The sequence below is a fragment of the Heloderma suspectum genome, chromosome 7 (genome assembly GCF_057233095.1).
Source record: "Heloderma suspectum isolate Gila_16-S chromosome 7, 16-S_ref, whole genome shotgun sequence".
Taxonomy (NCBI): Eukaryota; Metazoa; Chordata; class Lepidosauria; order Squamata; family Helodermatidae; genus Heloderma; species Heloderma suspectum.
In genome coordinates, this window is record NC_139464.1 from 122,100,703 (window position 1) to 122,125,778 (window position 25,076).

Sequence of the window (25,076 nt, forward strand, 5' to 3'; positions counted from 1 at the left end):
CGCTCCCTGTACATGCTTGCAGCCAGCCAAGACTCGCTCTCGAGCAGGACAATTCTGAACATGGACTGGGAAAAATGGGAATGTCTCATACATATAGACCAGCCTTCCCCAGATTGGTGCCCTTCAGATGCTTTGAACTACAATGTCTACAAGCCCCAATCAGAACAGGCAATGGTCAGGGATGACCGGAGTGTTTGTTTGTTTACGAAATTTATCAACTGCTTTATATCTAAAAGGATTCCTGATCAGCGAACAAATAAAAAATCAAGTTATACCTAAATATCTAAAATCAAGTTATACCAATAAAACTATGGCTGGGCATTCAGGGAAAACTTGTTAAATAAAAAATGTTTTTAGCGGATGCCCAAAACAAAGGACTGTTGGCATCTGCCTGACATCAACTGGCAGGGAATTCCACAGAAAGTGAGCTAGGACACTAAAAGTTCTATCTGAATGTATACTAAATGGACCTTAGGCCCATGTGCAACTACCAGTAGTGCCTCATCCAAAAACCTCAGTGATGAGGCAGGCTGATAAGGGGGAAGGCACACTCTCAAATATAGATCCACCATATTGAGTTGTAGTCAAAAACCTCTGGAGAGCACCAGGTTGGGAAAGGCTGTTGTGAACTATATCCATTTCTATTTCATCTTTCTTGTTACTGGTTTGTTATTCAGAAATAACTCCTTATTCCTATCCCAAGAAGGTTGTTCCACTATGTTACCTGCCCCCTCCATTAGACATAGATGTAGAATCACAGGGCTGGAAGGGGCCTACAAGACCATCGAGTCCAACCCCCCACTCAGTGCAGGAAGCCTGATTCCCAGGCGGTCTCCCATCCAAGTACTAACCAGGGTGCTTAGCTTCATTTATCTAGTGATATTTAGATACTGGGTTGGATCCAGCTGTAGGCATATGGAGAAAAGATGCAACTACTCAACTCCTATTTTGCTCAGTCTTCACCTATAAGGAAAGTTGTGTTCCACTTGAAACAAGTATAACAAATTATATTCTATTTATTTATTACATTTCTATGCCACCTAATAGCCAAAGCTCTCTGGGTGATTCACAACAATTAAAATGATACAATTTGACGTGGTAAAAAATATCAAAGTTTAAAAGTACAGTATCAAACTAAAATGAAAAGTAAAAACCAACATAAAACCTAGCAACAGTGTAAAGATTTAAAATATAGTAACATATTAAAAAATGACAGAAACTGAAAGACTAAAATGCCTGAAAAAAATAAGGTGTTCTCCTGGTGCTGCAAAGATGTAGCTGTCAGGTGAGTCTCTCTGATATAAGGAGGGGTGTACAGCCCGGGATAGGTAAGGAGGTAGTTAAAGAACACCTAGGTACTTTAAATAAGTTCAAGTCTCCAGGGCTAGATGAATTACACCCCCAGGTGCTAAAGAAGCTTGCAGATGTTACCCCAGAGCCACTTTCAGTAATCTTTGAGAACTCCTGGAGAATGGGTGATGTGCCAGAAGACTAGAGATGGGCAAACGTTGTACTCATCTTCAAAAAGGAAAAGAAGGTAGATCCAGGAAACTAAAGACTAATCACCCAGATTATTAAGATGTTGGTCTGTGAGCATCTAGAAAATAATGCATTGATTACTAGGAGTCAACATGGGTTTGTCAGGAATAAGTCATGCCAGGGCCATCTTTATCTCCTTTTTTGATAAAACTACTAGTTTGGTAGATCATGGGAATATTGTGGACCTCGTATATCTTGATTTCAGCAAAGCATTTGCTGAAATAATACCTTTGTTGACAAGATGGTAGAATGTGGGTTGGATGCTACTACTGTGGATCCACAGCCTCCTAATAGTAAGAGCTGATCAGCAGTGGAACAGACTGCTTCAGGAGATGGTGGGACCTCCTTTGCTGGAGGTATTTAAGTAGTGGCTGGATGGCTATCTGTCAGGGATGCTGTAGCTACAACCTGCATTGCAGAGCCAGCTTTGAGCTGGGGGTTGGACTGAACAATCTTCAAGGTCCTTTCCAACTCTGTGATTCTATACTTAGAGTAGACCCACTGAAATCAATGGTATAACTTAATTCAGTGGGCTTCCTCTTAGTATGACTAAATCTGGATCCAACCCATAGATTAGGGATGCACGCACCAAATATTCTTACGTGAACACTTTTGGGATGAAAATTTCCTTTAGGAGGGAATAGTAATTGTTCTCCCAAACCCCTTGTCAAACACTGGTCCTTTTTAATGTGTAATTGTAGCCTGACTTGCTGCTGCTCCAGATGCATTCATTTCCTACCCCTATCCAAAAAATTAGGGCCTACTTCTCAATTATTAAGTGATCCCAGCCAATGAAAGATCACGTAGTGCATTAAGATAATCAAAGGAGGCGCTTTCCCATGTCCCACCCATAGGAGAAGTGCATTATGCATGTAAAAAGACAGGGCATTCCCTGAGGTGGCACCCTAACTCTGGAATGACCTCCCAAAGGAGGTATGCTCGGCCCCAACACTACATTCCCTCCACAACCAGGTTAAACCTTTATGTTTGTCTAGGTATTTTAAATGTATTGTATTTTCAGCAGCTTGAATAGTCTTTATTCCTCTCAGTTTTAGAGTATTCTTAAAGTTTTTTTGTTATTTTATCATCTTATTGAAGATCTGCATTTTTAAATGTACTCTGCCCTGGAATCCATTTTTGGATTAAGGTGAGTTTATAATTAAAAAAAAAAACACAAATACATATATAAACAGTGAACACTGTCAGTGCCATAGCCAATTTGGCAACAAGACAACCTCATTGAGGGCCAATGCTTCCTGTATCACATTACCTTCGTTCTGAATGGTGGCATGCACTGCTGCTGCTGGAGATGTCAAGGCCTGGGGAAAAAAACAGAAAAATTAGGGGAAAAGTTTTCTTCAGTTGTTTTCCAAGTACCATTTTTGTTTTTATCCGAAGAACTGGAAAAATTGAACAGCTTTGGATTATGAAATATTTTATTTTATAATTTAAGAAAAAGTATTTATACATTGTTACCCAGCCTTTACTCCCCCCCTCAAATGATTTCTAAAAACTATGTAAAAAAAAAAAAAGACTAGAAATATAAAATGTCTTGAAATAATGAAACCATGGGGGAATGTTTTTTTAATCCTCTCTGTAAGATTTACAACATCACTATAGCTTTCATTCCTTATTAAAATTATTGATCTAAAGTATATTTTACTGATAGTTATGCTCAGTTTCCCAAAATGTGAGTAGAGTCACCATTGTGCACACTTGACAGTAAATGTGCATTCATGACAGCTCGGGTTTTGTTCTATAGGATCCTGTGTTTCTGATGCTGTAGCAGTTATTTAATGTACTTCTAAACTATTCAGACAATAATTACAAATTTACTGAGTTCTCTTTTAAAAGCTTAAAAATATAATGATAATTTTATGAGTAAACTAAGTTATACATAAAATAGCTTTAGGAACAGAAAGGCTGCTTTATGTTCCTAAAGCTGCTGCCCTCTGGATGTCTTGGACTACAGTGCCCAGCATTCCCGACCATTGGCCATGTTGCCTGAGGCTGATGGGAGCTGAAATCCAAAATATCTGGAGGGCACCAGGTTGGGGAAGGCTGTCTTAAAGCAAGAAAGTGACTTCAGAGCTGTAAAGAGCACTAAAAAAATTACGTATTGCTTATTTTCCATTTTTCCCAAAATTCATTTTGTTCTGACCCACCCCCCTGAAAAATAAGTTTTTTTTCCCCCACAGCCTCAAAATTTCCAGACATTTTACATCTCTAGTAGGGGTGTATGAAACCCCACTTACCTCCGTCCACAGGGGTCCACGGGAGGGGGTAAGCGATCCGTCCCTCCCCCCCAGAATCCTCCCCGGCCAGCTCCGCTCTGCTCCGCGGCAAGGCCGCAGAGCCTCTGCCCGGGGCTGGATGCAGCCGGACTTCCGGCTACTGCGGCCGCAAATGGCAGCCGCTATGCCGGCCGCCATTTGCGTCCCTGCCAAGCCGTGATAGACTACGTAAGTATGCGGCCACTACGCCATTTGCGTCCCTGTCTTTTGCTGTGATAGGCTACATAGATACTTATGTAGCCTATCACGGCTCGGCAGGGATGCAAATGGCGGCTGCTACAACGGCTGCCATTTGCAGCCGCAGCAGCCCAGCAGTGGCCAGAAGACGACCCGGAGCCACCACCAGGTAGGTCCGTTCCGGGGGGGATTTCATGGGGGGTGGGGGTAGTCAGTTCCGCCACGGACTCACTGGAGTCCGTGGCAGAATTCTCTGCCATCCCTAATCTCTAGCCACCACCTGAATGAATATCAGGGAATCACGGCCGTTATTTGGGCCACCATAGATAAACAATGCAGGAGCTGCACTTCCAAAACTTGAACAATTGGCAGTGCTTCAGTTAATCCCCAATTTAGATAGATACCTTTATACATACAAATTTTTTCATTCTTGTTAGGAAGGAGGAGTTTGTCAGAGAACACTTTTCATCTGATTTTTGTGTGTTTGCAGAAGACAAAGTAGCGTCAGTTGCAAAGTTTAGAACTATATAATTTTATTGGCCCCTTCGTGGGAAAAATCCACACAATAGTGAAACCACAGTATGAAATATTGAAACAGAGAGAGATTGAGTTATTTCTCACCTCTTATAGCCTGTCTCTTGTGGGAGCTATAGTTGGAGTCTGGGCAAATCCTGTTATATCTGCGGATCTTGGTTTTGTGGGGAAACTGTAGTGCCAGCTTTAAGGAAGCATAGATAAACATCGAAGATGTCTCTTAATTACAAAGGGTTTCTCCCACCGTTTGCTTAAAATGCGGCTTATGCAAGGGAATTTTCTGGTGGATTTAGTCCAGAAATCTCTTCCTTATGGATGTACACTGAATGCTTGAGCTCTCTTCAGAGGAAACTGTTGGGCACCTATTACCTTTCAGACCAAAATTAACTTCTCTCCCATCTTTGGGATTTTGTGTGTGTGTGGGGTGGTGGTGGTGGTAAACCAACCTGGACTCTTTTTTTTTTTAAGTGAAGGTTGGTATAGAAATGTTTTAAATAAACAAAATAGAGATACTAAATCTTTTCTACCCATTACTATTTCTTGTCAATTTAATAAAAAAGGAACATCGATATTTGACATTACCTCCACCCCCATTCAGTATTCAGCCAAAGCAGGTTTTGTATGATGCCAGAGAAGGTGGGGTGTATTGGCGCACACAGGTCAAGCTTTTCTTTTCATCCATCCCTTAGCATACAGTCTTCTCTCTATAATTCAGAAGCAAGAACTACTTTATTTATTTATTACATTCCCATACCATTCAATGGCTGAAGCTGACTAAGGACCCAATCCAAGATCTCCCCACACTGTCTACCATGTCTAGGTGCTGCTCTGCCCTCTCCCCTGCAGCCCCAGCAAACCCCTAAACATGCCTGGAGTTTGTGACTGCAGAGTCCAACAGCCCTGCTCCTGCTGTAACTGCGGGAGTAATTTCAACAGTCCCCACTCAGAAGCAGCAGGCCGGCCCACAGCACGCCGATCTGTTGCGAGGAACTGCTATACCTGAATAGAGCACTGCGGGTATGTAGGTCCTGGCTAGGCACTACTAAAACTGCTTACTTCTCTCACAGCAGCATTGCTGGACAGAAGTAGTGTTGTGGGCCAAGCAATAACCCAAGCCAAGGTATGCCTGGATTTGTTAGGGCTGCGGGGTCTTCAGGTGCATCTAGGGATGTATGAAAATTTTGTTATGATTTGTTTTTTGAGCAGAACGTGCCTCGTTCGCACTTGCAAAACCATTTGGGGGGCAAAGTTCATTTATTCCCGAGCTTGCAATCATGTTCACAAAATGTGTTCATTAGGAGAATGTGCATTTTAGAGAAAGAGAGAGAGAGAGAGAGATACGCATTTTCATGCTTTAGTCAATAGGGGAAAAGTGTGAATTTGGGTGCATACTTTGAAAAATGCGCACCCAAATGCGCAGTTTTCCCATTTGAACAGCAACAAAAAGCTTGTATTTGGGAACCAAGCGAATGCAGACCAAGTGGAACTCTGAAAACCTCAACAAGCTCAAGCCTTGTTGATTATCCCATCCCTAGGCGTATCAGGCCGCACCTGGCATTGATACTCTGTGCAACAAAAAATATGGATCTAGGCCCCAAATGATTTCTTTCACAGCAGTTATGCACTACCAAATGAACTATATTATCAACTGTATTGTCATGCAAAGAACACTGAATACTGCTAGAGTGTGGGGAAACTGTGAGGAACCAAAAGGGAATAAGAACCACCCCTGGCTAAAGTGTAACCAATGTTATCCGTGATTCAAGTTTTAAAGGATCTTTGAATTAAAACTAATCGTATTTCTAAGACAATATATGTAATAAGTACCTTAAAATATGAGTGCTAAGAATGACAAAAAACTCTTGCAAACTACTCTAAAACAAATCGTATTTGTGCTTTGAAAAATAAGAAAATAGAAAACTATATTCAAAATATACTAAGAACTGGAGATCACAAAAAAATTATTATTATTATTATTATTTTTTTAAAAAAACCCAACTATTTCTATCACTCTCCTTGTTTCACAGATCATTTAAGGAATTTTTTGTGTGAACTTTGAAAAAAATCAAATGATTTTGGCAGCTAAGGAGCGCTGCCACTTGTCTGAGCTACATCCCTGGGGATATGACCCTTTTAATCCTCTTTAGTTAATGTATTGGTGATCTTTACTTAGGAAAAGTAAACAGTGCTGATCTGAACAAAGAGGAGGTCATGCTTCCTGCATTACACTCTGACCCAGAGGTCATGGCCTTTGTTCACTTCTCAATAGGAATTGCTCTCGGAGGGCCACCACAAAATGGAGAACTAATTTAGGCACGTGCTAGCATAGAAAGGAAGAGTATCAGGATTACTTCATTTAAAACTCTTCAGTACCAACATTTACACGGACAAAATGGGAGTACGTTTTTGTTAGTTTCCCTCAAATCTCTTGCATGACTACATTTCACAAGTATCGCTAGAGTGGTTGTGGCAAATTGTTGAGTTATACACTGTGTATTATCCAATACGAACAATTCTATAATAATTTACTTTGGGAACACTGAAATGTAAAAAATTACAAAAAGCAAGGAGGAACATCAAAGCCCTAAACTTTGGTGAGTGACCGGCTAAATCTAAGAGTGTCTTTCAAAGATACTGTTTAAAAACATGTATGGTGTGCTTTGGGAATGGAATCTGACATTTCCTCAGCAGACGTTTGAATAAAACTCTTCAATTTTAACTTCCCATGCAGAACCATCCATCTCAGGCCTTCACTACACTATAAGGAAAACATCTTACTATTGAAATAGAGGAAGAGAAATTATGAGACATGAAGTAAACTGTGATATAAAAATGTATGGACTGGTGGTTCACCGTCTTCTAGGTGTTGTAGCAAAATTAACTTATTTACTTACAGCACACCTAAAATAGAATTTTATCTATCTATCTTTTTTGTTCCTTAATTCTTGATACAGAAAATAGTTTTGTTTTCATATTAACTACCTCTGTTTATTTCTTCTCCAGATACACAATACAGAGAATAAAATCCATAGAAAAAGAAACTATTAGTTCATAAAGAAATTCCCATTAATTCTTAAAATAACAGTATATGTTCTGAGTGAAACCTTTTAACCTATGTCCTTTTCTACACTAAACACATTATATAAAATCAGCAGGGATTATATTGAATATAGGAACAGGATCCTTCTAATACTGTCTTGTCCAAGTTTGTGTTTATCTCATAATCAATTTTACATACTTTTTCATTTGTTCACATAAGTAGACTCTAGTGCAAGATTGCATGTGCACTACGATAAAACAGCTGATGCAAATCTACATAAAACTTCATGTTTGTTTTGGTGTTTAATATCTTGTTCTTCTGTGTTTGTTCCAAACAGTGACATCTCTGAATTACCGGTGATAGAGCTGATGCAATAAGGGTACTGACCCTTCTTTCCATATTAAATTGTTGCTGGCTCAGATTTTGTGACACCAAGCGCTAGCCAGCAAAATCGTGATTATTCTATTTGGCAGTATTCATTGGTTTGAAATGACTAATATCTGTAGTTAATGCCTTTGGGGTTGTGCTTATACTGCCTTATACTCATTGTGCATGCAGAAATGTTAGAGGACCCTGACAAAATTAAAACAGTAGGGTTAAAGAATTGGATTGGGATAATATGGGTGGCCTATTAATGGAATGTTTATTCCCACCAATATTATGTTGCATACCTACACTGCAGTGCAGCCAAAGTATATTTGATAGATGCTATGGACACGAAACATATTTGGAGGAAGTGTGAAGCTACGCTCTTTGGAGGCTATGGCAGTTTGCTTGCTACCTTTCGGTTATATACTATTTTGACTTGTAGCCTATCTACCTAGTAGAACAAGAACAACATCCTAACATCATCAACAGCTTATCTATCAAAAAAATAAATGGCTCGAGGTATAAGAGCTCTCACATCATTATACTTTGTAATGATAATGCTGATAATGATAAAGTTGTATGTACTGAATTATAAAAGTATTTTTAAAGAAATCATTTGTAAATGTATTAACTGAGCTGTTAGCTTAATTTTAGTCATTTCTCCTGGAGGAGAGCAATCAGCTCAAGTGTTAACTGGGAATTCATACACAAATAGGCTTATGGCCTATGCCACTAAGCAATGATAGTACTCTGAATTTGTTAAGAGAAAATGGAACATATAGTTTAAATATATTATGGGCTACCCTTTTTATGCTTCATCATTTCGAAGTATTACAGCTTCTGAATAAATGGGAGTTGTGGAGAAACTTTTCCAGGCAAAAGTTATTATAAGAAACAGGTTAAAAAATGTGATCATACTTGGAGCACCACTTCATCTTGGAAAACTGTATAATGTATTTTTTAGAAAGTAACATCCAGAAAGAAAAATCCGTATGTGTGTGTAGGTAATGTTTAAAAAACCTCTGCTCTTTAATTTTATCCAAATCAAGAAAAGGCTGAAATAGTATAGATTTGAATACCTACTATGAGCTTTTAACTAAGTTTCATGAGGATTAAGTTTCACATATGAAGGGAGAGTGAAATATATCTGACAAGTATTTTCTTGGATATATGCACTATAAAACAGAATATTTCTTGATACTTGTATTTAGACGGACTTCCTCAATGTTTTTTTTTAATTCAGCTTGGCCAGACTGCATGCTTTAATTTTGCTTCTCCGCAGAATTTGGTTTTGTAACAAGTATGTCTTACTTTTTGTTAAGATGTTGGGTAATTTTGTGGAATATCTTTGTTTACGCTACAAGAGTGCTTAATTCTTTTTATTTATTTTTTTACTTAGAAGTGGCAAAAATTCTTCTCCTGTTCAAAGAATGTTGTGGTGTGAATGTAGTTTTATCCAGTACAAACTCCCTTTATTTCAGCATTGTTACGGTGCTTAGAACTACATGGTGTACACTTGGAAGCCTGTAAAGGCCTGATCCTTATATGGTTGATGTGATGCATTCTTTTAGAAAAAGGCGAGTCCTTCATTATACAGTTTTATTATACATTTGATGTAATGTATAATAACGAGTATTGATGGAACAAAGCAGATCACAGACAAGATCTGTACAAATACCCCTGCATCAAAATGGTGTATTTTGTTGTATGCTGTTGAGCTCTCTGTATATAATAGATAAACTTGTTAGTCAATGTTTTAATCTTTGGTGACTTTCTCATATAGCTGTTCCTTGAAATGTAATCTTTTTCACTACCAATAACAATTATGTTTGTGACAGCTGCTAAAAAACAAGAAAGTGACAAGTAGTGTATAAATTTTGCATGAGGATAATTCTGTAACAATAAATTCCAGACAGGCACACATGTTAGTCTGTAGCAGCAGAAACAACAAATAATCCTTTGGGACCCTAAAGATGAACAAAAATTAATCAGATTCATGAAGTGCCCATGCAAATGTGTAGGAAGATACATTTGAATACAGAGAAAAGAAGTTGTTTTGTTTGTTTTAAATAATAATAATAATAATAATACAACAACACCCTTTTCAGGTGAGGCTAATGAAAATATACAGTGTGTTTGCGGTTACTCAGACCTGCCTTGATAAAGTGTGCTTCTGGGAAATGCTAGAATTTTCAAATGTGAATGGCATGGCATCCCTTTTTGTTGGAAATACAGAGGTCTTGGATTTTTTCCATTTTTGGAATAGTTGGAATGTGTTTACTTCAGAATAGTTTTGCTTGATTGCTCAGCTATCTTTCCACATGATGCATGTATACAGCATCTTTTCCCTGTTGTGGATACTTAAGACTAGTCAATTGGTGGTGGTTTTTCCAAGACACCATGCTCCAAAGTCACTTGAAGTTTTGCAAACAAAAGGAGAGTGGATTTGATTCTAATGAGGCTATCTCTTTTTTGCTGCTTCACAAGCAAAATTCACTTCTGTTTGTATGTTGGGAGGTAGCTGAATCACCCTCTTACTTTCTGCTTCCAGGAGGGTAAAGTGAAGCTACTGACTGGGTGACTATCCCCGTTCCCTTCTTGCAGAAGTGGAGGTATCATCCACCCTTACAGTTGGACCTTTTGATACAAGGCATTTTCTTAAAATTAATTAATTTAATAAATCATTACATGTAATAATTATATTTCTATCCTGTTCTATCTCCAGTGGCTCTCTGGGCAGATACATCAACAGCCCGATCCTTTACATATTTACTCTGAAACAAATCACACTGTGGTCAATTAGGATTGCAGCCTGAGAAGGCTTAAAAACATTAACAATGCAATCCTATGCATGTTTACTCAAAAGTAAGACCCACTGAATTAATGGGACTTAATCCCAGGTAAGTGTATAGGATTGCAGCCAAAAATAAACTTATTAAATGTAGGCAATGTCAGGAAAGAACCAGCTTCATTCCTGACTACTAAAGACATGTTCATATGAGGACGGTTATGCAGAACTTCAGGAAAATATTCAGCCTTAGATTTTCTCAGACCTCTGAAAGAAGATAATTCCTAAGTGAGGAAGTGACCACTGAGAATCTGTGTGCACTCGTGCTATGAAAATCATCGTTCTCAATTTACTTATCAGCTCAAGCCCTTCTTAATGTTTGAGGTAAGATCTGGCATTTAGTTAACTGCTGACTGTATTTATTTACCTGTACTGAAAATGGAGGGCAATAAAGTAATCCACTGTTACACTGAAATAAATGGAAGCTGTGCAAGAACACTACCAAGCTGGTCTTGCAGTATAGTGCTCCCATTAATTTCAGTTGTGGGGCTGGAAGTCAAAGCTAAAGACTGTGCCTTTAGCAGTGACGTGGCTGTGCTTGTTTTTCAGGGACTAAGCATGTTTTTAATTTGCTACTAAATAAAGTTAAATTATTTAACTTTATTAGTTAACTAAAGCTCTTGCTATTCTTATAAACTACTGTAAATGTGCCATACATAATCTAGAAATAATTATTTTAATAGTTTTTAACAGTGATTTTAAAGCACATTTCTTTCTGTGACACTTAGGTTGGTAATAGTACATTTTAAGCCCTTTAGAAAAATGTCCCTGTTTATATTCAACAGGAATGTGCACTCTGGGATCTAATTCTGCCGTTCCACAGAGGCAGCAGGCCTCTCCATGTTTCAAGGCCATGGGGCTGATAGTGAAAATATATAATTTATAGAATACTCAGAATATTAAGAACATGGTCCAAAGTTAAGCACACTGAAGTCACATGGATTTCAATGTTAAACTTAAGGAAATATTGAGCTTTCTCCCACTGAAATCGAAGGGTCTTACAAGCGCTTACCTCTGTATATCAAATAAGATGATCAAGTCAAATCCATGGTTTGGATACCTGCATTCCTTCCTAGACATCTGCAGATCTGAGCAGCCTGGTGTCTTCCTAGATGTCAGGTGTCTGAAGATTCTGCTGTGGGTTTCATAAATCTGTTCCAAGTCTGATGTTGTTTTGTTTTCTGTTTATCACAAAAGTAATTGGGATAAAAGGAGGTATGGATAACAATATTAGCAACAACAACAAAAAGTATTGCAGAGGGGATTCATGCATCATCACATTTGTTTGGTAAGCCAAGAAAACTTGATTAACACTGCTGCAAAGCTGAAGGTGACACCTCAACATAGCATAACCTTTCTCTCTTGCACTGTATTTTGCGAAATAGTTTACTGTAAACCAGGGGTGTGCAACTCATGTGCCTCCAGATTTTTTGTACTACAGCTCCCATCAGCCCTAGCCAGCAAAGCCAATGGCAAGGGATAATGGGAGTTGTAGGCCAAAACATCTTGAGGGCCACAAATTGCCCACCTCTGCCAAGTTCTTTGTGGCAAAGGACAATCTGTTTTGCTTATCGTAAAAGCCCTATATACATTGATGGTCATGTAATAACTGCTTTTTTGTAATTTACAATCACATTTAGAGCCACACACTTTACTGGATTTAATCAGTAGATATCAGTGGGACTAAAATGTAAATGCACTACACCTCACAGGCCACACAGCCTCTGGCATCTAGCTTCCTGTGCATAGGAATAGTACATAGTTACCTTAAGTAAACCCCATTAGACCTAATGGGACTTACTTCTGAGTAGGTACGTTTAGGATTGTGCTCTGAAAGATTGCTTTCGTTCCAGGTTATATCCAAAGCTGGCAAATAATTTGAAGTTCAGGGTAAAACAATGTATCATTTTCGCTTATAGAACCACCTGTGTCAGGAGCTGACTATCCTCAGCTTAAGCCAATGCCACTGCATTCTCTACTTTGGGATTGTCTACAATACTGATGGAGCTTGAAGTTGTTCACTGTTTTCAAAGAATTTGCATTATTGTTGTAGGGAACATTACATACATCTAGAAATACTGAGGGTAGGCCTTTTATCTAACAGTGGCCAGTAAGTTTTCTTTATTAAATTGGAAGTTTCAATAACTATACCTTAAATATCTTCACCTATATTGAGGCTTAGGTAATTAAGTGATTGATTTGATTGATCACTAAGGCTGCAAGCCTATACCCGCATACCTGGGAGTAAGCCCCATTTAATGCAGTGCGACTTACTTATGAGTTGATCAGTCATGTGTCTTTGATTAACTAACAGTGCAATCGTAGGCACACCTACTCAGAAGTAAGTCTCCCTGAATACAGTGGGACTTACTTTCAGGTAAGTAAGTATAGGATTGCATCCTAAACAATTGTTAAACTGACAGCCTGCTCCCTGCTCCCCAGTTAAAATGAAGTGTTTCCCATAATAACCATAATCTTTTAGGCTGTGTAACTATGTTTTGTTAAAACATCTAATGTGTTTAAAACTAAATTGTTTTAAAGAGAGGACAAGCAGTTTTGTGAAGAGAGGTTTTATCCAAGGTTAGACCTGAGAATCAGTTGGTTGAAATTGCTATTGCTGGGAGCCTGGACGGAAAAAAATCTCAATAATATAATTTTCATGTTCATTTCTTTTCTTTCTTTCCCTTTTCTTTCATTCCTACCACATAAGACCATAAGTACATTGATTACACAATGAGGTAATTATGGTGATTTTGTGTGTGTGTGTGTGTGTTATGTATAGGACACTGCACCACCTCTACAAGAGAGCTTCTTTACCGACCAGTGTGACAAAAAGTCATATTAAGGCTTTAGAGGATATTACTTAATGCTAACCCCTGCCCCCTGGTATTTTGTAATGGCAACTGAGGTTCTAATCTGCTTTATTAAAACATGTTTTTGTATAACATAACAGAAAGAATAAGTATGTATAATTTTCACCTTCAGATATAAAGCACTTCGGGTGTTGAGTAAATGTGGGTCAGTGTTTGCTTCCTTGATCAGAAAGTGGCTTTGAGGTGGTCTCTACCCATGCAGAAAAACTGTACAGGCATATCACTTAGTCTGGTTGTTTAAAAGATACAATATTTAACCCACTTTCTGAGCATGTCCTTCTATACTGAAAAATGTGGTCACACTCCCAACCCTGCCAAAATTAAGCACTTTTAAATCCCAGTGCTTAGATCTTTCCCGCTGGGATCAGTGCCCTACATTTTATTTTATGGGAGGGGTACTGATAAATGAGTTAATTCTTTCCAGAAATAACTGGAGGTCAACATTTTAATAAGTACTTACTCATGAGTAACACCACTGACATTAATTGGGCTTAACCACAAGTAAGGGCATTCACATTTGCAGTCACAAAATTTAGAGCCAAAGCAACATGATACAGAAACACAGTACTGTTTTTAATACAACTAAATATAATCTAAGTGTATTTGTATCAAATCTTTATTAATGCATTCATTTTTAAAGACTTCAGAATTTTGTACTTTGCATAATTAATAGTATTTTATCATGGTAATTTTTTTTAAAGACATTGCAGTTGACATTAGAGTTGAAATATAGAACACATTGATCTAAAATGGGAATTTCCTCTCCAAATGTGTGGAGAAAAATCCTTTTACAATTCGCAGTTTAGGGTAATTTTCTGAACAAAGCTATTTTAATATATAGTTCACCTGTTAAAAGTGCAACGGATACATATTTTTACATGCTTAAAGCAAAATAAGGGTGCAAACTGCTTACTAATACATTTCAAAATGACTACTGATTCGAAGACCTATTCTGCCATCACTTTGAAAACAAGGTTTAAAGTAAATTAAATTTGTGGGAAAATGAAAGGGAATTGGCCCCCAAAGTCCTTAATTTTGCAAAAGCTGTGTAGGTGGGGGGTCCTTATTAGCAAGATATGGCAGAAAATTTACTAAGGAAAGTTTGCTAATTTATGAATTAAGGTATATTTTATAAGTTATACAGAAGAGGAGGAATAAAATTCGAATGTATAGATCACTGAGCTTCAAATGTTAAAATGATGGCAAAAAGTACTTGTTAAATATTCTACCATGTTTAATCTCCTTCAAATGCATAGAAATTATAAGTACTGTAGAAAGAGTTACTTGCTTTTGAATAGGTGCAAGAATTTTGGGGCCCCCAGTGTTTATTTTTAATTTAAATAAATAAAATTTCTTTTACACACAGAAAGACAAAAGCCCACTTTTTGAAAGGTTGCAATGTAAGCAAATGCATGTTTAATATCCCTTACCTAATTGATTTGAAATATTTTTAAAGTATAAGTACAATCAGTACAGTAAAATATCAGTGCAATCTCAGATATCATTTAAGAAGCTGTCATAGCAGTCACATTCACTCGTACCACAATATTTTGGAAATATTGTTGCTTTCTTTTTTTAAAAGTTACTAATGGAGCAACTCAGTAAGTAACAGCAAATGCCATCACTCATAAATATAGCATGTATTAGAAATATAACACTGACTTTCTTAAATATCAGTAGGTTTAATGTACTGTAATAACAGTTTTTTAAAAAAGCAATATGGAAAGGTAAATGGCCTGTTAAATCTAAGAATGTTTTAAAATGTGTTTATTTTTATCTCTGTTCTAAACTACACCACACCAAATCAGTCTTTAAAAACAGTGCATTTGATGTTCAGTGTGTACCAGCATTGAGCACTTGTGAAACTTTAGTGCATTACATCCCTAATTCTGTGTTTTGTCTCTGTGAAAGTGCTGTAAATATTCATTGTTTAATATGGAAATAAGGGCAAAATGTTGATACTGACTATTTTCAAGCAAGCTGTTTTGCCCTTTTTCTTTTTCTTGTTTAAGGAAAGAAAACTCTCAATATTGTGTTTTTGCACATTTGTTAAAAACCGGTAATTTGGTGAACTGTTTAATGCATTCTTGGTGGAGAAACACATTGTGGATGGGGTAGCAAACATTTTCTACTTCCAACGTTTCATTTTATAGGGTTACCAGTTCAGTGCCAAGTTTGTTTTGAAACATCATTGTTAAAACATATGGGTCACAAGCCCCATTGAAATGGATGGGAGTTGCACAAGAGTAGTACTGTGTTCTTAGACAGGTTGCTTTCAATGGCACTTGTGGGACTGAATGTCATGGTGGATTGTGACCATATTTTATTGATAGCAATACTTTTATGAAATACTTTACTGCATTGTGAGCATCAATCTATCTATAGCTAGAGAAAGAGAGAAGGTGTTGGTCTTACATACTTCACTGTTATTCTCAATGCTGATTAATTCTTGATGGCTCTCTTACCGCTAGGTTTGAGTTACATAAGGGAATATGCACTTTATTCATGTGCAAGTATAAACATAGGTATGTAATCCATATACATTGTGGTTTTAATTGTTGTGAACCACCCAGAAAGCTTTGGCTGTTGGGCAGTATAGAAATGTAAGAAATAAATAAATAAATACAGCACAATAGTAAATATAGGAATTTTGGCCTTGTATGTCACCTAAAACCTAAGCATTAAAACCAGCTACATCTATTTTTTGCCATATTAAATGCCATATTGAAATTAAGCCCTCCATGTATGTTTTTTGATTTATGGAATAGGGAATGAGTTCTTTTCTAGAGTAACTCAAGTTTCTCCAGAGTTTGTTTGTTTTTTCCCATTAGTAAGCAAAACAGTTGTGTAAATAAAAAGAAAACTGACCACAAACACAAGGAAGACTTAGAGTCCATCTTGGATTTTCAAAGAATACGAAGCTCTTAAAGTAAATGTGGAGAAAATGAGCTGTTAAACTCAATATGATTTCTGGCTCACCGACAATTATAGCTACCAAATACTCTGTTCATCTTCTTAAAATTTTCATACCATACAATATTGCTTTCAAAGTAGTTTAATAATTATTTTCACTTTCCACAGTGATATAAAATATAGATGTTAACTCTATTGTGATAAAATTGGTACAATGAATGTATACTTTGCATTCCTACTTCTCATTGAGTAAAACCAAACCTGAGTAAGCTTACCACCCTTAGTCATCATGATTAATTAAAAACAAGAACTAAAAGATGCCTCAAAAGTTACTGTGGTTTTGGAAAAAGTAAAAGTGTTAATTCATTAGAGTCAGTCAGTTTCGTAATTTCACCTTGCTACCCAGTTTGGAGAGGTTATGCCACAGAGAATTGACCAAAATTAATCAACAGATAAGATGTGTGTGTGTGTGCGTGTGTGTGTATGTATGTATATATATGATACTTCTACAAATTGGTTACGAAATGATCTCAGGGCACTTAAGTTCTATACTTTTGTGCTAGTTTTGCAATTGTGCTGCCAATGTAATAAAATATCAACTGCTTTTTATCATGTGCAAAAGCAAATGCTTAAAGTACTGTGGCAATCATTTGCAAAACTAATATTATGCAGCTAAAATTATAATTTGTCCGTTGCACACACCTATCAATTAAGGTAATACTACAAATCTGTCAGTGCAGCAAAAGTATTGGTGTAAGACATATACTATACACATGGTTGGTTCATGATTATTTCTGCACTTCAGAGAAAAAAAGGGATGTAAGATAGTGATTTTTTTAATATGGTTAAAGGGCGTCACACAATTTTCGTATCATAAAGAAAAATATTAAAAACGCTCGTGGATGCTCTCCATGCTGAAAGACGCACCAAAGCTTAGGTGGGACAAGGCCGAGTTTGTGAGAAACTGAATATACTTTCTTGAGTGTGTCCTTAAAAGGAGCAAAACTAAGAAAAGTCTGGTTTGAAAAGGGGGAAATTGTTGTCATGATCTGCAATATTTGTAGCTGGGTAGACAGTCAAATGCTGTGAGGCTGTAGCTTTCATTACCCCAAACTGATGGCTTTTTCTCTGCTAGCTGTTAGGATGTATATTGAACCAGAAGTAGTTACAATGTGAGCTTCGCTAGTTTAAAATAATGTTTGACTTAGCTTTAGTCAAGCTATGTAGGTGGACAGTAGACCAGATAATGTCAATGCTGTACATCTATAGTACTACTGAAATTGGAAAATATGAACTTCCATTTGGAAAAAAGGACGGCTGCAAGTTTTCATGCCAGGGAGTTGTCAAGTAGAAGACTTAGTGAGCAGCAGCAGCACGGCAAAGAAAATGTGTCTTGCAATAAAGACAGACTTTACATTTAACTTCTCCAAGTCAATAAATCTCCCAGTGAATATTATCGGAAACAAAAGACACTATTTCTAAGGAGAATTTTGCACAAGGAAGTAGAGGACAGATATTTGTCATATTATAGACAGTAAAATTTGAAAACAGTTGATCTGAAAGTACAATGGCAGAGGTGCCAACAATATGCATCCAAGCAACAGCACTGCTAACGTTCCACTCAGGTGACAACCTTGTACACACTTACCTGGAAATAAGCCCCACTGAATTCAATGGGATTTCTGAGTAAACATATATAGGAATTGCACTGTTAATGCCTATATATGCCCCATGGCAAAGTACCTTACACAAATAGGAGATTCTACGAATGACTGTTTCAAGGTATCCTTTTTAAAAATGTACATTGAGTTAATCAAGTCTGTGCATTGTGAGGCTTTTGTGCGTGTGTGGGACAGAGCTTACAAAATACACTAATTGCCAAATGCACCAGTAGAAGGGAAAATTAAATATCTATCTATTTCTAATACGAAAGTGGGATTTCAATTGGTTGATTGAAATGGTGAGATGTGACGCAGAAGGACATTTGGATGGGTAGCAAGGCTGATGTATGCCAAAACAGGCATACCAAGAAATACTGTCGTTGCTATGAGAGAGAGAAGTTGTGCAGGCCTTATATCCTCCTATTTGGCTCGCCCCTTTAGAAAGGATTGAGATGAATACTTTCATTAGAAACCCAAGCCTGAGAGGGGCGTGTAATATATCTGTGTATAAAATATAGGGTGAAAACAGACATTGTGCACTTTACAGTGTAAAGTGAGATGGTTTCTTGGGCACATTCTCTACCCTGAAACCAAATGCTTCAGAAAGCTATGACTGTGTGCTCAATCCACTTTCACCACACTCTAGAATATATGTCTTCAACTGTAGGCAGCTAACGGGTCATACAGGCAGTCACAGATCTATCCCTCTGTCTGTCCGTCCACTCACCCATCCACGCACAAGAGATGCAGGTTAGATTACTGGCTACAAAAGGAGACAAAGGATTCCAGAGGGAGGGTAGGTGGGTGGCTGAGCGTTACCCTCCTATGCGGTGACAGATTCAGTGCAAGACACGAAGCAGCACAACACGTTATCAGTCCGTAGGCTAGTCAGACGTACGTTTAAAACGGAAAAGTAGACGCGTACAGGTACAAGAATGCCCCACCTTTCCAAAGCACGCGGGTTATCCAGCTGCCGCACAGGCGTCCCTTGCGCAACATCCCCAAGGCTCGATCGACACAGAGTTCGTGTCGGAGGGAGCCTCCCGCGCCACTCCCGCCCCTAAATTGCTGGAGGGGGGCGGCGGCGGGGCGCGGGGGGGGCTATGGTGCTTCGTTAGCAAAGAGGCAAAGACGCTTTGCCGAAAACGTAGCAGCGCAGCGCCTCGAACTTGAGCGAGGGGCAGGAAGTTGTTTCGCCCTCGCGTCGCAGCGATCGGCCACAGACGGAAAAAGCCAAAAGTTGGGCAAGTCTGGGAAGGGCGCGTGTGCGCGCGTCCTCCTTCAAGCCCAGACCGCGAACACGAGGGGGGGAGAAGAGCCGGCGCTATCTGCCCGAGCCCCCGCCCTCCTTCAGAGGAACGGGCGGATTATCTTCTTTGCATAGTCCGCAGGAGGGGGGGCGGTTGGAGAGGGCATCAAAGGGAGTTTTTAAAAAAACGCACCCGGGAACTAGGCAGGGCCCTTGGCGCGATCCCTCGACCTCGCTCGAGCTGCGGATGCGGGCGGGGACGGGAGGGGGAGAAGCGAGGCTACGTAGGGGCGCGCGCGCGCGCGCGCACACGGGGAAGTCGGAGGCCACGTGTGGACAGTTCGCGGGGGGGGAGCGGGCGCGCGGCGCGCTGCTCCCGGGCGCGTGCGAGCGCGGGGCCGCGAAAGCGCGCTCAGTCCGGCGGCGATCGCGGCAGCCGCTCTTCTTCCCGCACGGCAGCGGGGCTGCCTCGCCCAAACGCGTGTCGGTTCTTGACTCGGTGCCGAGGGAGTTGCGCGGGCCAAGTAGCCTCGGCGCTGGCTGTGCGGCCGGGGGGGAAGCGAGGGCGTGAGAACCCGGGGTCGCCAAGCGCGCGCCCCCTCCCGGCATCGGGGGGGGGGTTCTCCTCAGCCAGCGACTGCCCTGCCCCCCCCCGCACATTTTCCGACGGCGCGTACGGACCGCTCGACGGCACCACCCCACGTCCAGTTACTTGTAAAGGTGGAGCGAGCTCCGGATTTGGCTGCGCGCCTTCTCATCCCTTGGCCCTAGTGGCGGGGGAGGCGGCGTTCCAAAAGTTTAATTAACCCGCGCGCCTTTATAAAGCATACGGTTACGGCCTGTGCGTGCGCGCGCGCGCGCGGCCCGCTTCGCGTCCCCCCCCCCCCGCCGCGGCCTCCATTCTCGCCCTGTCATCGCACCGTCCCTCCCCCGGCGCAAGCACAAGCCCGCGCTGTGCCGCGAGAAGAGCAGCTGCGCGGGGGCGCGGGGGGCGCCGCGCGACGGGGAAGCGCTCGGCTGCGCGGGGAGCGGGCTCGACGCAGCGCCGATCGCATGCGCGGGCGGGCGGGCGGGCGCGATGCGCGCGCGCACGTGCGGCGGAGGCGAGCCTCCCGCGCGCGCGGGCCGGCCTCCGCGGCGTCGTCGGCGCCGGCCCTCTGCTCCGCTCGCGCGCGCCCTGCTCTTTCTCGGCCAGGCTTTTCCAGCCGCTCACAGGGGATATTGGGAGCGGGGGCTGCGCCTTGCCTGCCTGCCTGCCTGCCGCGAAGGCCTCCTCCCCTTCACACGGCCTCTGATAACTTTTTTTCGAAACCCTGCAAATAGGGGCGTCTCTCCCCCGCACCCCCACCCCGTATTTTTAGCTGTTCTCCGCCTTCCCCAATACTTGGACTTATTTTTCCCCCCCCTTCCTTTTTTCATTGCGCGCACCGCAGGCTGATCTGCAACTCTGCATAGGGCAGAAGCTGAGGTTTAAATATCGCATCCCTGGTTTTGCTCATTGACCTTGCCATTTGTTGTATTTCGATCAAGTGATGGAGCAGGATTCGCATGTAAGCCATGACAATAAGAATGCGTTATTTTAATGGTTTTAATAAGGCTGGCGTGGGCCCCCCCCCCCATCTTTGGATTTTGCTTTTGCTTTGATGAATGAGGGATCTGTTATTATGTGGGAAAGCCTCCATGGTCATTTTTACCTGCATCCCTTTGTAGAGTGAGCATGGTAGAAGTGGAAATAATGAGTATTTTTTGGTTACCCCTCTCGCCAAGCTTTCTGGCAGTTTCCTTTGCTCACCCCGATCCCCACCCCACCACTTTAAAGGAAAATTGGGGGCCGGGGCAGCAAAATGTTCTCTCTGGGCCAGGTGCCAGCTCCAAGGTAAAAAAGGCAATCGAATGGGTGAGAGAAGAAGGGGGCATCCGCTGCCAACTGAACCAGGTTGGGGAAAAAATATCCGAACTGATACACATTGATGATTCCGTTTTGTTGTACAAAATGGGTGAAGAGAAAAGTTGAAACACACTTTTTCTGCAAGCAGACTAAAGGGGCAAGGGCTTTCTTGCTTTCTTTCTTTCTTTCCCTGCCTACTGAATTATTCAAATTGTCAGTGGTGAATCCAGGGACATTAGCATGCATCAGACATGCTGTTTGTCTGTTTGCTAACATTCTTCATTCAAGACTTGTTAACTGCCAGACGAGCTTAACACGCTTCTCTCCTTCTCCCCCCCTTCCTATCTCACTCGCTCTCCCTCCTTCACAGTGTCCTTCCTTCTCTCTCAGCTACCCCTCTCTGCCTCTCCTATTGTTATTGCTGGGAGCTGGCAGCCAGGGGGGTAGTGGTGGCAGGGGGGAAGCATGTGGCTGAGAAGCTGGAGCCCGTTGTTGCTAGGTAAGGACCGCCTTCCCATATTCTCTAGGCCTGCATGCGCTTGCAAAATCAAGAAATGCCACAGAGATCACGGAGTGTCTTCCATCTGCTTTCGCAGGAGACTGCAGAGCCACAAGGTGAACACCGGTGCCCTCTCTCAGCATCTTGTTCCTACAGCTGGATTCCTGCTCTTCCTTGGGTAAAAAACTGATTCCTTTCCTTTACATGCTTTGTATAATCCTGTGGCAACGTTTCACATTTAGTAGGATCCACAATAGTGCGAATGTACAGACATTGCCAAGTAGGAATACGAAGTTTTGGTGGTATCGGTGGATTGTCCTTGGATTACTTAGTTAGGCCACCTACCATCAGCGTCTTTATCAGCCTATCCAGGTTTCACTTTAGATGTTAAACATATTGCTTTTACGTTAAGGATGTAGTGTCGTTCATTCTTCAATTTACATGCCTTTCATTTTCATTCTTCCTTCTGCCAACCTGTTTTAAAACCAGCAAGCTTTTATTTTTTAAAAAAGCAGATGAAGGTCGACTGCGTGGTTTATTTTTGAATGCGAATGTTTTAGGGCTTGTGCTATTCATGCTATTACTAATTTCACTGTAGTTACTTACATGAATTGTGCTTTTCGTTACTACCCACCTTCTTTCATTGTGTAGGTGGATGCATATATAAATAATATAAAGTTACAGATTATGTGCATTTAACAGAATTGCATGTGATGCGGTTATTGTATGAAATGAAATTGTGCCGTTCATGTTCTGACTCTAATGCTCTCCCATCACTGGGAACTTCAAGCACATCAAGATTTGCACTGCCTTTTATTGTAAGTGTGGGTGTGTTGGGGCCGGGGGAGAGTATCTGCGCATTTAGGGACTGATAGTACCGTAGAACTATGTTTTTAGTAACATAAATTCATGTCAATCACCTTCTCCTGAGAGCTACAGCAGCACGTTATTTAGGCATATCTGTATCATATATTGTTTGATGAGGAAAGAGAGTATGCATTGATGATTAATACTCTAAATGTAAGTTTGAAATTATTTTTGTAAAATACCTGGAATGATCTGATGTATGTTGCCATTGTGCTCATGAGCATTGGATATACAAGCACCCATAATATATACTTTTTAATTATTCATAACAAAAGCATTTATGCAAATGTGATGCTTTTTTTTTTTAGTGGATGTTGATGGTCTTTTGATGAACTTGGCAATCAGCCAGTTTGGCATACCGTCTGTATGCTTTGGATATATTAGTACTATACGTAAGCTGATCTTACAATATGTGTAGTTTTACTCATATTGCCAATTAAAATGTACATATGGAGAGAAACAAAAAAGGTCCTTCCACTGATGTGCTTTTATTTCTGATATCGACATTTTACTTGCTATATAGTTTTCTTAGTTTCGACCATGGAAGGTGTCAGCTTACTCAGTGAGGACAATTACCTTTGATATATCTGCTTTTATATCTACTAAATTCAAGTTACTAAAAACTTAAACAGGTTTGTGAAACTGTAAACAAGTAGAACATACATCTAGTAGAATCTAGTTTGTGCAGATGCTCTTTTAAAATAAGACACTAGCCAAGACAGGGATAGTAGAAGAATCTAGTTTGTGCAGATGCTCTTTTAAAATAAGACACTAGCCAAGACAGGGATAGTAGCCTTATAGTAGTTCTTCCATAGAACTGTTTACCATTACATAGTCTAAAATATAAATCATAACATTTGGAAAGTAGTATCTATAGCTGATTATCATCTTGAGACCAAAGAAGTATAACGTTGGAAGAATGCTAACATTAATTTCTTCTGACTATTGTTCAGGAAGGGCCTATGCCATCCATAATAGAAGTTTAGGTATTCTTAAATCTCTACCACTTTTTAGCATTTTTAGCAACTTGTACCAAATTATACAATATAAGGTGCATTGCCTATGTCCAAAATTTTAATTTCATAATAATTACGTTGCCATGTTGTTCTTTGGTGTTGGTTGAAGTAAAATTACCATTGATGGTTGTATTAAAGAATATTTATAGAAAACAATCACATTTGAAAGTGTAATTAAAATAAAAGTTATGTTAAATTAATTTGGCAATTTTTGTGGATATGGTAGGAGCTAGATTTAGTAAGACATAAAATACTGTGTATGGTGTGCAACTGTTGTAGGGGATGAATATAAACACAATAATTAGATTATTTACTCCCATGGAAGTTTTAAAGTTCCATGCCATTGTAAAAAAAAGCAGTTGCAAAGGCTGCAATCCTAAACCAAGTCAATGGAAGTAAGTCCTATTGAAATGAATGGGATTTATTTCTACATAATCTAGGAAGAGAGTGCAAGAAAGTTCTAAGAGAAATTATAATCATGAGCTAAAGTGTGTGCCTGTAATATATATATATTATTTAGTGTGTGTGTGTGTGTGTGTAGCTAGCTTTGTGATATTTAGATTTAGAATAGGATACTAATAATTTAGGGCTTTGTCCTGTTCAGTGGTTTGGCAAGGAAATGAGTTGAATGCAAAATCTGCTAGTATTTCGATATTAAAATGTAAAAATTCATATTAAACCTATGGTTGGGATAAAGGCAGCAGTCCTGCATACTATTATAGGCATGATAGGTAAATCCATTGATTTCAATTGTATTATCTGGGCATAAAATTTCAGTGAAATGCCCCAACATAGTGAAGTGCAAGCAGGGCCACCCTTTTCAAAAAGCTAAAATCACACGTATAGGCCGTTCGGTGAGGAGAGGAGGAACTGAATCCAGATCCACATTTGTCCCCCTGAACTGCTTATCACCAGGGTACTAGTTTTTTTAAAAGAGGTTCCGCATATGTAGGGTAATTGCATGAGAACTTGAGAAGCACCTAGTTATGTACACGGCTCCCTATCCAGCTAGGATATGTGCACAGAATCTTGTTTCTATGCACATAATTGTATTCCTAACTGGATCGGGGCAACAATATTTTATTTGAGGCATTGTATGTAAAAAGCAGAAGAGCAACTAGAAAGAAAAGAAAATAAGGCCTGTACTGACTACTTTACAGAAACGCAGGGATTATGACTAGATAATTACATATGACGATGATAGACTGGAATGGATGTACCAAGGGCCCTCTTTTCGTAATTGTTAGTAAAATAAACACAGCTAATACTGTCTGATAAGAAAAGGGAAAGATTAGGGTGGTCATACCTT

General features: G+C 39.9%; 2 long non-coding RNA genes across 2 annotated transcripts in view; one reads left to right on the forward strand and one right to left on the reverse strand.

Annotated features, from left to right (window-relative positions):
- Positions 1–454: 454 nt before the first annotated feature.
- Positions 455–19,752, reverse strand: LOC146340272 (uncharacterized). Its single transcript, XR_014784511.1, has 5 exons — positions 19,193–19,752; positions 11,814–11,982; positions 5,127–5,248; positions 2,810–2,858; positions 455–1,597 (listed from the first exon to the last, which is right to left on the reverse strand). It is a non-coding gene; the product is annotated as an uncharacterized LOC146340272 (long non-coding RNA).
- A 4-nt stretch (positions 19,753–19,756) lies between these two features.
- The window catches only part of LOC146340273 (uncharacterized), a 133,699-nt gene continuing 128,379 nt past the window's right edge, over positions 19,757–25,076 (forward strand). The window contains exons 1-2 of the long non-coding RNA XR_014784515.1: positions 19,757–21,047; positions 21,982–22,062. This is a non-coding gene — a long non-coding RNA (uncharacterized LOC146340273). The remainder of the gene's footprint in view (positions 21,048–21,981; positions 22,063–25,076) is intronic.